Here is a 15025-nt window from a genome sequence, read left to right on the forward strand (position 1 = left end):
CCTACAAAGACTGTTGAATTGAATTAGATTGTGCTTATTATTACAGACTGTTTCTTGAATAGCTGTCTCTCAAATCCAGAACTGAATGAGGAGTTGTTTCTCCTCCTGCAGGATCTCAGAACTCTGTATCCAGACTTTCCATGTTCATTGGGTTCCTGCATTAACAGGACTGCAGAGCTATGCCTAGCTGGGACATGGTTTCTTTTCAGGATAAAACAGCTCAAATGCTGAATAACTGCGTTAGCATATAGGCAGTCTGAGATCTTCCTTGGGGTGTTTTGGGTTGATTTTTTTGTTCCGCAATTTTGTTTTTTTCTTTATTAGTAATTCACAGGACTAGGTTTCCAGAAGAAGATGCATATATTGCATATCTCCATGCTGTGTTCTTGCCACAGCTTACATAGAAGAAATGGATTCTCAGTGTACTGATGCCCATTTTTTTTCTAAAATTAGATGTAGCAGCATTTCTTAAGACACTCAGAAAATCACCGACCGCTTCTGAGTGTCTGTAGTTACATTGTCCATGTCTTTTCTTTCTGATTTCCTTAAGAACTTCCCACAATTCTGCCACTCTATAGATGGTATTTTTTAAATCCCCAAATGTACGAGGCTTGTGTCGTCTATACCAGTGTTCCCTTAAAGTTGGCTCTACTATCTGATGCAACAAATATTGCTCAGAACTACCAAGACTATAAATCACTAGGAGAATGGCCTGAACCCAGTAGCAAATTATCACAGGCAAACTTATAAATCTGTAAAGACTTACATGTTGTACTTGAGCTCAAATTCAAACCTTTAATATGTGGGCCCCTGTACATGGCATCAGCTGGAAAGCAGAACCTTTCTCTGTAACCCTTTAATAAATCAATTCCTTTATTTTTAGTAGCAGCTTTAACTGCCAACAGTTATCTGTCATGCATGGCCTGTCTGGTCTTCTTCGCTGTCATACCAGAGCACTCATATTAAATAATATACTGGCATCATGTTTTTGTAAGAGGATTTTGATAAGAAATAAGGGGAGAGTGATAGCACTGCCATGAAACTCCTTTAAGAAGAGCTGCATTTACCCATTATGTACCAGAATTAGCTTTGCCAGCGTGTTTCCAAGAACAGCTGCTATTTGTGGCTATGGCAGCCCTACATCCCTGGAGCATTCAGCAACTGCCCCTTCTCTCTGCACTGTAGCACTACCTGCTATTCAGGTGGTGAGTCCTCACACAGGCATCCAGCAGCACTGTCCGCTGTTGTATTCCTGCTATCTCCTTCTTTGCGCAGTGCTGGGCAAGAAAAATGGTGGGATATTTCATGCCATTGACAAATGGTGCCAGGATTCAGCTGGCTGAGCTCATTTCCACTCTAGCCTTGAGCTGGTTTGAACCTCCGTCTCCGGTATGGAGAGTTTTAGCATATCTGCTGCCCTTTGCTACCTGCTCCAAGGTCAGACCTACTAAAGAAAGGATCTGCATTAATTGTCATGGGAAAAAAGGGGATTTCAAAGTAACTGTCAAGAAATGAAAAGGCTGGAAACACAAAGCAAATAAATTAGACTACTTTCAGCTACCCACTTAATGTTTCTATACTGCCCGTGTGCCGGGGAAGGGCTCCTGGGCTGTGCCTTGCCAGTCCCCGGACTCTGAAAGGCCAGAGGGAGTGGCACACAGAAGCACATAAAAAACATAATTGTTTTCAATTTTCTCTTTTCAAGTGGAATTTTATGATCAGGGTGCAGGGTGATCTGCAAGGCAAGTTGGCAGTGGTTCTGGGCCAAACATAATTTGGGATGGCTGCCCCAGAAATACTGGAAGCAGACGGAGACATAAAAACACTCTGCATGCAGGTCGAAAACTAAGCACAACGTTTGTTATTCTGTCTGTCGTAGTCTGGCGAGATGCTGGGATAATAAGAGGTGGGAAAGCATTGTTTCTGCTATTGATACAGCACGATTACTTTTTCTTAGAATGTTTCTCTTTAGAAAAGATGTATAAAATTGACAAAGGCAATCTATGCATTCTCAGCTAAGGTCTGCAAAATTACGGGCTGCAACCTAAAAGGTGGCGTAGCAGAAATGCAGTGGGATTGGCTCTAGCAGTGACATATGATATCCCACCAGCAGAATTCTGATGGTAGCGAGTGAGAAGGACAGGAGGAGGGATGCACTGCCTAGGATGAGAGAGCTGCTATTTATGCACAAAATACATTAATAATCAACAATGATGAGAAATGAAACAGAAAACTCACATGGCAGTTTAATAGGATTTTGGTAACATCTGATGTACTTATGAAGTTTTGCACGAATCCGACAAGGACTCCAACAAATTCCTTTTCTTGTTTTAATGGAGGTTAAACAGATTTAAGCAAATCTTAGGGCAGATTTATTAAATATTATGTAGATTTTTACAAACCCACTGGAGATTCAATAACAGTTATTTTTGAGTTAGCAAATCTTTCCTTGTGCTTGTTAGAGATCTTGGTAGATTAAACAAGGAGCCAGGTCTAGCAAATGTTGAAATTTAATATTTAGAGTCAGACTGAATAAACCATGGGTGGATTTTGCAATGACGTGTTCAAGATTTAACAAATATTGTCTCATCTCAAGAAAATAAATGTTAAATAAGGATGAAGCTAATAAGGTTCAGCAAGACAAGAGCTCCATTTACAAATCTTTTATGTATTTAATAAATACATTTATTAAATGAAGTGCAGTGCTCATTGGAGATCGTATCGATGTAAGAAATTCATCCCCAGTACAACTTAGTCAGACTAATTCCCTATTTATTAAATGTTCTTGAGATTTAGAGAGTCCACATCAAGCTTAATGTGCATCTGGGAGGCTTGGTAAAGCATTTGTAAGAAATGGCAGACAGTGGCAGCCTTCAGGTTAGGAAGCATCTTTATCTTTTTTACTTACGCAGCATCCCAGGAAAGGGACATCTGAAGGAAGGAAGGAAGAGTCATTTTGAAATGAAAGGGGTTCTAATATTAATTTTGTGTGGAAGAGAAGCTTCTGAAGAAGCTTCATGGGAGAAAGGGAAGCTCATATCCAAAAGCAGGAGCACAATGAAGTAACTGGAGGTGTGGTAGCTGTGAGATTATATGAACTTGGCACACTGGGACAGACACCAGCAAGTATCTGGGACACTGAATATTCAGCATTTTTACCATCAGGGAAAAGATATATCCTGTAGATTGCAGTGGACTGACCCCTTAGCCGTAGTGCAGGTGGAACAGCAGGGCAAACATCTGTTAGTCATTTGTCTTCCTCTTGCTTTAACTGCGATTTCTGTTCCTGGCCCACTCAGCTCTTGGCCGCCTTGCTGAGGCCAACAGAGAGGTGGTGAACTCTTCTGGCCATTTTACTTGTGGACATCTATCCCCTGGGAGCTGGAGTGAAGCTCTCAGGTCATGTTTGGGGTCCCTGGAGAGCCGATAGATGGTGCCAGGGCTCAGCTGCTGCCGCTCTGCTGTGTACTGCTCCTTGAAGGACATGCATAAATTAGAGCTACATTCCCACTGATGACCCCAGGCATGGTTTGGTGTCTCAAAATTCACACTGCCCGATGTCACCATGCTCTTCTCTATGGCATTGCAGCAGCACACGCACTGTTCCCAGAGCACTAACACTTTCATGGTGCTTTCAAAGCTTGTCTACATGAACACATATATTTGTGGTGTGATTTGATAGGCCTGGGACAAATGTATTTGACCTATTTTCACATCTAGCAAATGTCCTTTGGAATAAAAATTTTAGCGGTGATGTTTGTGAAGTGGAAATCTTGAATTCTGCTTGGCATAGGTAGTTCAAAAGATAGTGTAAATTAACGGAACAGAACAAAACCACATCATTTGCAGTCAGCAACCTGCACTGGGACATTCCAGGTTTCTTGGAGACTAGAGGGCATCACTTCATGGCTTGACAGCGGCATCATCCTTTTTACAAATGACTTAAATGGAGCAGCAATGCATAGTCCATTTCGCCTGGGTTCCCCTTGCCTGTGCCGGTACCAGGTCTCAGCACACACACAACTGGTCCCACCACTTCCCAGCCTTGCAGTGCCCATCTCACAGAGGAGGTGCTGTTCCTGACTGTTTCACAAGAGAGTGTTTTTGGCAGAGCGTGTGGAGTGTGGAATCCTTGCTGCCTGCAGCCCATCTTGAGAGAGTCTCCACCATCTCTCATAGAGGGGGGCAAAGCCAGGAGACCTCAGTAAAACGGGGAGTCCAGCCGGAATGCACACTTAATACAAACAGGACTTCTGTTTCAGAGCAGATCAGCGAAAGAGATTTCCCAACAGCAGAAAATATATCTCTCAGAGGAGATAATCATTATAATTGAAATCAGAAAACCCTCAAGTATCTTTGTGCATACAGTAATAACACAACATTTAGAATCACAGTGGGATTAATAATGGGGGAGCACTGTTCCGCCACTTGTGGTCTGTTTTGTTCGGGGGGGACCGGGGGGGTGAGTTGCACTGCCATTGCAGCAGTCCCCAGGGATGGCTCCTGCCAGGCTTCACTCCCAGACCCTTTGCTGGGGGTGAAGGTGGGGTGGCAACTGGTTTCCCATTCAGTGGAAGAATGACTAGAGAACATGCTGCAACCCCTGGCATGATGGAAACAAAGCTATTTAGCATTCTGTCACTCCACATGGGAAGAAAAGAAAAAGCACAAGAAATCTGGGCTGGGATTCAGCTCACACTAACCTTTGCAGGGACAATTATAAAATGCAAATACTATGGACACTTTCTTAACTCAGCAAATCTATGTATTACCTGCCTCTTGTTCTTTTATCAAGCATCTATTTAAAGAGAAAATTAATCTTCATTTCTTTTTTCTTTCGCCTCCCACACTCCATGATGTTAATACAAGTTGTCCATCAGGTTCCTCATCAGGTTCCACCATGGCAAAGCAATATGACTCCTAAACGCTTACTGTGTCACGTCTGATAACTACAATGACACTGCTGGGCAAATCCTTGTTTTGAGCAGCTTTTTACAACATGAGGGTTTGTGGCAGGTGAGGACTCCTCATTTTACAGCAGGAACAGAGAGAAACCCACACATTTTGCCAGAGCAACTCCCACGTGTTGGCAGGGAGCCACCAACTAGATTATCCCATACCCATTCAACAAGCAAGCAAGATGTCCTAAAGAAGCAAATGTCTCTTGAGACGGTCACTTTTATTTCTAAACCAACCTTGCCCTGGGTTTACATCAGCTCTGACTACAGCATCACCTGCTGCTGATCCCTTCGTTCTTGGCCAGAGTCTGAGGGAAGCTCAGTCCTGTCCAGTTCAGAGCCTGCAATAGTGAAAAAAAGCTCAGGTTACCAAGATGCTAAACAAATATTAAAAACCAGGCAAAAAGCCCTGAATACCAGGGGAAAAAAGGTATACAGCTGGAAAAAGCCTCTCCTCCCAAACCCAGACAAGATGGGGTCTTTGCTTGCTGTTAAACCTGTTTCATTCGTCACAGTGCGGACAAACTTGACATGACGACCCTCCTGCTAGAAAAGCTGGGACTCCCTTTACCAAGCTGGAGGAGCCAGTTCTTCCAGGTTTTTCAGGAAGATGGCTATGCCAGGCAGTTACGCAGCAGGTGTCAGCAGTGACGCATAAAAGCAGACAAGCGTGTCTCAGTATTCCCTGCCTGCCTGCCCCTCTTCCTCTGCCATTTACATCATGTGTGAATTAGCAGAGTATTTTGCTGCCTTCAACAGCATTTTGAAAATAGATCACCCAAAATTAAGGTCACTTTTCTCCCTTTCTGATTAGCCTTGGGCTGCTACCATATCTCAGGGGTAGAAATAAAATTTAAATGAGGTTCAACAATTAATAGGAAATTTTCTTTAAGATGCTGTTACGTTCTTGCTTCTAAGATCTATTTCCTTGCAGCAATCACCTTTAAGAGTCTCTATTTAATTCAGGTGACAGGTCCAGTGGAGTGAGACATGGGTAAATCTGAAGCTTAAAGTTAGAATAAAACAGAAATCGAATGAAATTGGGTTTTACACTCCGCCTTTCACACTGGGCGCATTGTTATTCACATTTATCACCGTCTATAAAAGATGCAAGAAGAAGAGTAAAAAAGCAGGAAATGAAATGCCAAAAAAATAACTGTCTTTAAATGATGAGCAGCTGAAGAAAACCAGAGAATTCAGACTAAAAAGGACACCCTGAGATAAGGCCCTGAATGCTGGATTTGTTAAAGGGAGAGAGGAGCTGGAAGACATAGTGGGATGTGGGAATTTACAAAATTATACACAGTGAGAATTCAGCTAATTCCTAACTCACTTAATCTGCAGACCCAATTATCTTCGCCCCATCAAAAAGCCCTCCACAACAAGCAAAATAAACCCAGAAAACAACCCACCGTAACATTTCCTTCCCATTTTTTTGCCAGTGTTTAATAGCAGAGTGCTCTGCTGAGATTTCCCAGCACTAAGAATCTATTACTTTTAACTCAATATGCCACAGTACTTTTATGAGTATGCTAACTAGCACTGTAAATAATTGAAAATAAGTGATACTTGTTAAAATAAATGAACAAAGTGTATTATGTAATGCAGTATCTTTGATTTTTTTATTGTGTTTGATTGCTAATTTGCAAAATTCTGCACTTCCAAATACATCTCTTAGTCATTAGTGGAACTTGTTCTGACCTGCTTCATGAATAGAAATGACTGTACGGTTTCAATATCAATAAAATAGGGGATTGCATGGCTATGGAATATGTCAGTTAAAGAAGAGGAAAGGACAGGAGTTGCTGTTGTTATGTAGTTTAGAAATATATCACTTTTTCCTCATCCTCCTGAAACAGGAATGCTTTGCAAGTGAGGGCAATGGGAGAAAGAGGGGTTTGCAAAATTCTAGTCAGAGATATTTCTTCTGCATGGGGCACAAATTTGGTTTAAACTCTAACCTCTCTGCTTTTATTTTTGTTGGTGGGGATGGAATGGAAGAACAATGTCATGAGTTATTTTTTTCTGAAGAAAGGAGATTTTTGAAAGAAGTAGCAGGCTGAGCTGTTCCTTCCCTGTGTCAGCAAACACCATCACTGTAACAGAGACACCAGGGCGAATGCCTTCAGCCTGGTCTTGTGATCCATGCTGGCCAAGAGATAATATATAATATCAAGTCAAGTGTACCAGAAACCAGTTTATGGCTGCGCCAGCAGCCACCCCTCAGCCTGAGGAACTGCTGGGACCCTGCCCCAGCAGTGCGCTGCACAAGCAGGCACCACGCTGCAAGCAGCAGCTCCTGCCTGGGGTAAAGGATCTGTATGTACTGACTCAGTTCCTTAACCAGGGTCCTTTTTTGTGTGCCTGCATTTACATCCAATGTCCATCGCTACTCACGTTGCATATGCTCATGTCTTCCGTTTCAAAACCTGCTCGTTATTTTAGAGCCTTACTGCTGATATCAAACAGGAAGGTTTTGTCTCCTGTGCAATTACGGACATCACATTTGGAACAGACTTCAGCAGAGCAGCAGAACCATCCCATTGCCCCAGAGCAAGATGAACTCTCCTTATGTCATCCCTGACAGATGTCTGTCCCATTTAAAGACTACCAGGGACAGGAACTCTACTGTATTCCTGGTGCTCTGCTCTCTTCATCACTTGAAAGCTTTTCCTGATATCTGTTCTGAGTCTTTCCTGTTGCAATTGATTCCTATTTCTACTTACCCTACTAACTCTGAAAGCGGAGAACAGATTATAGCCTTCCTAAGTGCCTTTTTAATGTTATTCAAAACTTAAGTTCCCCACTGAATTTTCTCTTCTTTCCACTGAACCATCCCAGGCTGTTCAGTCTTTGCTTGCAGGTCATGTTCCGGAGACTTTTGATCTTCCTGCTTTCCTTTGGTCTCTCCCCAGTCACTCTGCCTGTCCCTTGAAGTGTGCATTAAAACCTTACGCCAATTGCCTAGGAAAGCCTCCGATACACCAGGTTTTTTTGCTGCTTAAAAGAGAGCAAAGTCATATCTCGTAGCCTAAGATTTCTATTCCAGGCTTCCACATTTTGAGCAAGCAGGTACAATGAAACCATCTCTGTAGCATCCAGCCTGGCCACCTTCAGTTGCTCACTTTAGTCAGAATAAAAGTTGGCTACACTCAGTCAAGCCCAACCAGTTTGAGCAGACCATGTTATTAAGGACTCCAAGATTTGACCCTGTGTCCTAGATCATGTGAGCGACCTCAAGATGTACCAGAAAACAGCCTATTAGCTAAACTGCCTCATCTGCGTTTTTTAATAAAGGAGCGTTTCACGGTGAAAGAACTCCAGCAGTGTGTCAAATATTTTTTCCCTATATATGAATTTCTATGAGCCGTATGGAAAGGAAGAGGGGGAGTGCACCAAATCTCCATATAAAGCCTCTTTGCTGTGATAACAAGGATTCAAAATTCCCTTTGCAGACAGAATCTAAAAGGTTAAATGTGCCAGTGGAGCTGCCACTGTCACCCCCCCCCAGTTTCCCCCCAAAACAGCTCATTTTTTCGACAAAGCCAATTATCTGAAAATGACAGGAAATGATTAGTCATGTTAATTAAAAATAATTTTCTTTCCCACTCCTAAAAAGGTCAGATCGTCAGCTGTATGGAAAATTGAGCCTTCATGCAGTTTCATTTGATTTCCCATTCAAAGTCTAATTAGTTACAATTTGTTGTTAAAAGAGATTTTTATTTTTTTTTTGATAAAGACCACAATTTTTGTCCTCTCCCTAGTCATTATGAGGCTGATATTATTGTACTGGATGTCTATATGATTTCATTGTGGCTAGCCCAGAAAATAATGAACAAAAGCTCACCCAGAGAGGTGTATTTGAGACCATTTCTGTGCCTCTGTGATGTCCTCCAGCCTGAGAGGGTTCTCCAGCTGGATCTGTGACTGGGAGAAACCAGGCAGGCCCCCTGGGACACTCGGCAGCTTGTCCCTGTTTTGAACTTCTGGAGAAGTTAAAAGATAAAGATAATACTACAAAACAGAGGCCATCCTGCAGGAAACCAAATGGGGAGAGCAACATCTGGGTGGGGGAAATATGGTTCTTGTCCTAGTCCTGACTTGGTTTTCCATGTGTCACCGTTGGTGAAGAATAAGCAGTATTGGGTAGAGTTCAGCCAGTTTTTGAGGTTATTGCCCGGCAGCTGCCTGCTGCCTTGAGTCGATGCTTCCAGCCCCTCCTGTTATTTTTCAGTGTCTTGTCTGGGTGACAAGAGCCACGTGGCTCCGACAGGCTTTTGCTAGCACATTTGCTCAGTCAGGAGGAGTCAAAGTGCATCATCCACAGGCAGTTTCCTCATCATTAGATTTTCTTATTCCTCCAGCACTAACGATCTCACTGGCAAACACCAGTGCTGGTTATTTTAACTAAGTGATGCAGAGGAGGCAGCCCTCAGGCGAGGCAAATTGGCAGTCCCATCCCCATCCCAATCATTACTGGCCACTGTTGCTGTGCCTGAGGACACTAGACCAGGAGCCCCATGCCTCATCATGCTATCGCTGTACAGGCGTATAAAAACAGCTTTTTATTATGGGAACAGAGGGAAAAGACAGGGTGGAACTGGTGAATGAGTAGGGGAGGAGTGAAAGTGCAAAGGCTTGTGGTCATCTCCAACCAACAAGAACTGGAACACGAGGCACTTGCACCAAAAGCCTCACAGTCAGAGGGTTTCCTGACTGTGCTTACTTCCAAAAAAAAAGGTTTGGAAATACCATTAGGGCTACACCTCCTGTTGTTCTTTAAGACCGCTGAATACAGAGCTGAGGCAAGAGACCAACTGGATAAAGCAGCAGCAGAGAATGGTGGAGAAAGTTCATTTTAATTTCTCTGGTAGAGGGGACAGGGAAATTCCTGGGCTGACTGACTGGCTCTGCCCTTTGCTCATTCAGCCTGTAACTGCACTCCCCCCACAGCGGGTGAGCTAACTGGTGCCTCTGGCTCCTGTGTGCCAGGCACACCGCTGGCTGCTCCCAACCTTTCTGGGATAGAGATGCGTCCAGTGAAAAATGCATGTTCTTCTGTCTTCCATGGACGGTTTTCTTCAGATCATTCTTGCTTTTTTTCCCCCTCCCCATTCCTTTCAAGAAAATAAATCACATGACTGGTGACATATATGGAAAATAACACTGAAAAATAAGCACTCAAGTGTTTGGTTTTGTACAAACTCTACACAGACAACGCTGATAGAAGTGAACATTTACAACACTCAGCTGTAAAACACTGAGGCACTCTCTAGTCTCATAGGGACTACCCGACAGGCTGTGAGTGATAAATACCATTTTGGGAAACTCGTCAACAGGAGAATTGATTTATTTAAAGATTTCCAGTCTCAGCTTGTCTTATACTGGAACCAGTGCTCTGTCCCTTTCCAGTCGCCTTGAAGTAGCTTACTTCCAAAGAAAATTGCTTTTCCTTTTAATGAGAATTTGTGCCTGTACATCTCCTCCCCCCTCCTGTGGGTGCGGCGAACCTGGGGAACAAATAGGAGTGTTATTACTGAAAATAACAGCTTAGAAGAGTTTCAGACTAACTCCCAGTGTCTTAATAGAGCCCGTCAACATGGAAAGACCATTGAGTAGCACAAGTCAAATGCGAAACCACTTAGCAGCGCAGCAGTGTGGGAGATTAAAATGCCTCTTTGCAGAATATAAAGGTCAGTGAGGCAGTAAACTCCTTAAAGGGGAAGACAATACATTTCATGCATGAAGGACCAAGCCTGGAAAGATATGTGTCAGCCACGTGTGTCAATAATCCATTCTAAAGGAAAATATATTTATAGATACTATTTAGGGACTTAATGGCATGCAAAGGCAACGGCAGTCCTATGGCCAGCCACGGGCTCCCCAGCTGGGAAGAAAATGCTCAGAGGCAGAGAGCTATACCTGTTTTTCTGTGCCCTGCTATAAACCTACTGCTGACACCTGAGAGAGCAGCTCCTGCCGTGAGACACCAACCCATCCTGCCCCACTCCCATCTCCACTGCCCTCAGTCATCCAGGCTTAGCCACCTAATGGGATTGCTCATCGAACGGGCACATAAGCATGCGTGTATGTGCTAACATCCATCCTAAAGACTTTTAAATTGCACTTGTCCACCAGATATTTGAATAAATCTGTGCAGCCAGCAAGTGGCGATGGCCTCGTCACACTGTGTGAGTCCACCTTGCTTAGCTAATTGGAGTGCTGTTGAGCTCGCCTCAGTCCAGACACCTCCCTCTCCCGCACATTGGTGCTACCTTTATATCCTATCCAACTGGGAAAAAGCAAAACAGGAGCATTAAGGAGTTAGTTTTGATGTCACACCAAGCAGTGGTAGCATGTGAGCAAGTTCACCAAGGAGCTGAGGAATGCGCTGAGCACACCTAGTGTACTCACAAACAGAAACACGGAGGCAAAGAAAGGTGGAGAGTAGTTTGTAGAGGTGAATTCTCCTCTCGTTTGTGACCCTGTGAATCCAAAATTACATTACTAGTAAACATAGAAAGTTGTAGCAGAATTTATCCTTCTGCCTCTGTTTTCCAGCTCCATTTCCTCTGCATATTATTGATGATAATAATAACAATAATAATACCCAGCTCTTAAAGCTTTTCCAGAAAAAGCTGATGCCTCTAAGCCTGCTGCCAGCAGGGGATATGGAACAGCTTACTATGAGAAAATGCTGATTCTGAAAATCTGAATGTTTCAAGGGACAGTATCAATTTCATCTGACTTTTATTTAACATTCTGCTTGGGTAAGGTTGAAGTAGTTTGTTTCAGCCTCATCATGTTGGCTCTCATATGAATTATATTATACACCAACAAACGTTGCAATGAGGCAATTTTCAAAAGCAGTTTGAGGAAGGGAAACTTCATTTCATGAGAAATTTAAAAATGCCAGGGTCCTTTTTCAGAATTTGCTCAGTCTTCTCTGAAATTTCTCTGGGATGGAAAGAACAGAAACTGCAATATTTGGGGAGCACTAGGTGGAAGCCAGCAGCTTGATAAAGACAGTGAGTTTGAGAGTGAACTAGCCTATTCTAAAAGCCACAAGGGGGAAAAAAAAAAAAAAAAGGCGGCTGAGGCTCCTGTGAAATACAGGTATCAGCTTTCCTGAGGACAGCTATGTCTATGACTGTGTTTTTCACCGTCTTTTTCAAGAACAAAACAGCCTTTTAGAAGTGGCTCGACATCTCTCAGCAGATTGGGCAGGACTGAGCACTGCCATCCCATGGACAGAGCACTGGACTAGCAGAAGGATCACAGAGGAGGCAGCGTGCTTGGAAAGGATGCCCAGAGCAGGGCTCAGGATCTCTCCCAGCATGGGAGGCACAGTCATCCAAGCTTCCTGGACCTGTGCAGCTGGGAAAGGCACTTTGCTGCCTGAAAAACGCTATGTCAACACCTAGCATCACCCCTGAAGGTACTGCCATCAGGACACTATTACCAGCTCAATGCATGCAGGCTGACATCTATACCACTGGCCTGCTCTGCATCCCTTAACAAATCGTTTCATCTCTGCCTTCTAACCACCTTCCTCTGGTTTTGTCCAATTTAGTTCTCCCTGAGGGCAAGAACTCCAGGTGGCTTTTTAGTGTCTAACACAACCTTGGTTAGCACTTCTAGGCAGGAATGCGTTACAGATAATAAACTTTAGCGCTTGGATGATGAAAATAGCCTGGAGTCTTCATTCAACATTGCACTCAACATGAGCGTATACGAGATCAGATCTTGCATTAGCTTGATCTTTGAAGTGGGTTTTGTGGCACTAAGAACTCAATGAAAACCATAAAACTAAGACATGAAATGCGCTGCCTGCCTCCATCCAGTCTTTGATTTGGATGTGAAACCACATGGAGACTGCACACTCGTCGTAAATACATTAGAGAGGCAAAGCAGAAAACATCTCGAGGAAATGGTAAATGGGAAAAGGCTTCTGAATTTTTTTAATAACGCATGCTCTGTTTGAAGGATTTGCTGAGGATCTTGTTTATAACCCTGCTGCAAATAAAGTACTCCAAAATAAAAGCTGTTTGGTCCTTTCAAGCTAACAGCCCTTTGTTCGCAACACATTAGTGGAACAATTTTAAAATAATGACTTAATTTCTTTTTTCTCTTGAAAGATGCTTTTTTGCAGTCAGAGGCTGGTTCTTTATTTTCTCAGTCTGCACTCTGATTCATTAGTACTAGTTGCATCTAACTTGTAGAGGTTTATTTGTTCAGCTAGAAATGGGACATTAACATTTTAAGAGAATGATGCATAGCTTTTAGAGATAATATTCTCTCTTCCTATTCTGCTGATGCTCTCCTAGAAAGTGCAGAATGCCACATTCTCTCCCTCCAAAATGATGAGTTTATTATAAACAGTTTAGCACTTGGGGCATAATTTTCTATTTTTTCCGTTTTTCCCCCCACTTTTTTTCTAATAAAAACACTTAACATTTTCTGCATGCATTTACTGGGCTGAAAAGCTGGAGACTGACAGTATTATTCAGACTCCAGAAAAAGGCACGCAGATCATGAGCTTTATCATCCATCCTACCCCTGGAGCCTTTCTAAAGGCAAGCCAGGGTCCCTTGCCACTCCTGCCTGTGCACGTTGACCGTGGTCGGGAGCAGTCACTTATGAGCACATCTGATATCCCATACCTGTGTCAGCAGCCACTGTGGCTCCAGAACACCTGAGTAGGAGTTCAGCATCTAAATCACTCTAAGATACTGTCCCACTGAGGGACGAGTGGAGTCCTGCAGTATGTGCAAAACACTGCACTGAAAGGGTGTTAAGGCTGTAGAAGCAAGTGTTTGCAAATTAAGCCATGCCATAATTACAAGCTCTACAGTCTGGAACTACAAGTGCTGCGACAGTCCATGTGCTTCTTGTTGTCTCTTTTACAGTTTGTGACTTGGCTGAAAGAAGGTAGGTGAGATACAGGCAAAACCTTATGCTTCTGATACAGGATGATCTCCTCACCATCCGATTACATTCCTGCCTCTGTTGCAGAGTATGTGGACTGTAGAATTTTCCCATAAAATTACTAGAATTTCTTAACATCAGTAAAGCAAAAAGATTCTACCACTTCAGATACTAATAAATGACTGAACATTGTGAAAAGTAAAAGTTAAAAAACAAACAAACAAACAACCCAGAATCCAAAACGAAAAAGGCAAGATCATCTGGCATACAATCAGGCACCTAAACAGTTTGCATTAAGCTATGCCATAAGCCTGTAGCTTATGCAACTATAGCACAACCTACCTGTGCCTTTTTAACTTAAATATTTACCAAAATACAAGTATTTCTAGCTCCTGTAGGCCTCTTGCAGAAATACATTTTCATTTTGCCTCTGGCTGCAGCCCAGACAGCACTCAAACCTCGGAAATCTGCCGGCAGTGGCAAATGCACAGCTCCTTGCCCCGACCTGTGCTGCATCGTGTGCTCCCAAGGCAAGCTGCACCGTCCAGGCTGCTTGCTTCCATCTCCCAGGCACTGGCTTTCCACCCTCCAGCTTCCTAATCTCAAATACACAGTTGCATCTGCCAGGGTTAATTTTTGCAGCACCTTGAACCATCTGATTTCAAGAGGGGAAGCAGGGGCCTGTGACCAAATTGTCAGAGCTGGTAAAACATGGGGTGATTTAGGTCTGAGAATTGATCCTATGGTCGGGGTCGAGAGACATCAGCTCCATTCCCTGAGCTGCCGGCATGAGCTTGCATGTCCTGGGTAAACCACATTTTTCTGTAGAATCTTTCTCTTAGCACTTTGGTCATGGGGTAGTGTCCACCTGGCTTTGAAATCCACTGGAAAAAATGTTGCTGTATTTCCTACCGCGATGGCCACAGGCACATATCGACTATTCTGTGACTGCGCTTCACGTCCAGAAGTCACAGCTGGCCATTTCTTAAAACAAAAGGACATGAGACTTGTACTCTAGGTTTGAGAATGATCTGGCAGAGAACGAGGAGCACAGCATTATTGCTGTGAGTAAATGTAGTATTTAAATGCATGTTTATTCAGAGTGGTTCAACGGCAAATAAACCTGAACACACTGGCTC

The sequence above is a fragment of the Falco rusticolus genome, chromosome 7 (genome assembly GCF_015220075.1).
Source record: "Falco rusticolus isolate bFalRus1 chromosome 7, bFalRus1.pri, whole genome shotgun sequence".
Taxonomy (NCBI): domain Eukaryota; kingdom Metazoa; phylum Chordata; class Aves; order Falconiformes; family Falconidae; genus Falco; species Falco rusticolus.